The following is a 926-nucleotide window of genomic DNA, read 5'->3' on the forward strand; positions in this document are numbered from 1 at the left end:
GCTTTTGGTGCCATATCCAAGAGATCATTGCCAAATCCATTGTCATGAAGTGCTTTCCCTATGTTTTCTTTTAAGAGTTGTATAGGGCAGGTACAGTGGCTCACAGTTGTAATCCCAGCACTCTGCGAGGCCGAGGTGTGAGGATGGCCTGATCCCAGGAATTTAAGACCAGCCTGGGCAATACAGTGAGACCCCATCTCTAAAAAAAAAAAAAAAAAGTAAGAAAGAAGAAAAAGAAAAAAAGAGTTTTATCATTTTACCATTTTAGGTCTTACATTTAGGTCTTGGATTCATTTAGAGTTAATTTTTGTATATAGTGTAAGGGTCCAGTTTCATTCATTTGCATGCAGATATCCAGTTTTCCTAAAATCATTTGTTGAAAAGACTCCTTTCTCCACTGACTAGTCTTGGGACACTAATTTAAAAACTATTGGACTATATGTATGAGAGTTTATTTCTGGACCCTGTATTCTTTTAATTTTTTAAAATAATTTTTCATTTTTGCTTGTCATCCTTTTATAGGGGCCATGCTAATCTTCTCTGTATCTTTCCAATTTTAGTATGTGTGCTGCCAAAATGAGCACTTCCGGGCTCTCTATTCCATTCAGTTAGTCTATAAGTCTGTCTGTATGCCAATACTACACAGTTTGTTTTCGTTTTTTGAAACAACATCTCACTCTGTTGCCCAGGCTGGAATACAGTGACACAATCTTGGCTCACTGCAGCCTCAACCTCCTGGGCTCACATGATCCTTCCTCAGCCTCCTGAGTAGCTGAGACTACAGGTGTGCACCACCATGCCTGGCTAATTTGTGTATCTTTTGTAGATAGGGTTTTGACATGTTGCCCAGGCTGGACTATACTGTTTTGATCACTGTGGGTTTGTAATAAATTTTAGAATTAGGAAGTGTGAGACTTCCAACTTTG

At 38.9% G+C, this 926-nt stretch overlaps 1 non-coding gene across 1 annotated transcript; it reads right to left on the reverse strand.

Moving 5' to 3' along the window:
• Positions 1 to 476: 476 nt before the first annotated feature.
• Positions 477 to 584, reverse strand: LOC115831421. Its single transcript, XR_004026919.1, has one exon. It is a non-coding gene; the product is annotated as a U6 spliceosomal RNA (small nuclear RNA).
• Between the last annotated feature and the right edge of the window lie 342 nt (positions 585 to 926).

This window comes from Nomascus leucogenys, chromosome 18 (assembly GCF_006542625.1).
Source record: "Nomascus leucogenys isolate Asia chromosome 18, Asia_NLE_v1, whole genome shotgun sequence".
Taxonomy (NCBI): Eukaryota; Metazoa; Chordata; class Mammalia; order Primates; family Hylobatidae; genus Nomascus; species Nomascus leucogenys.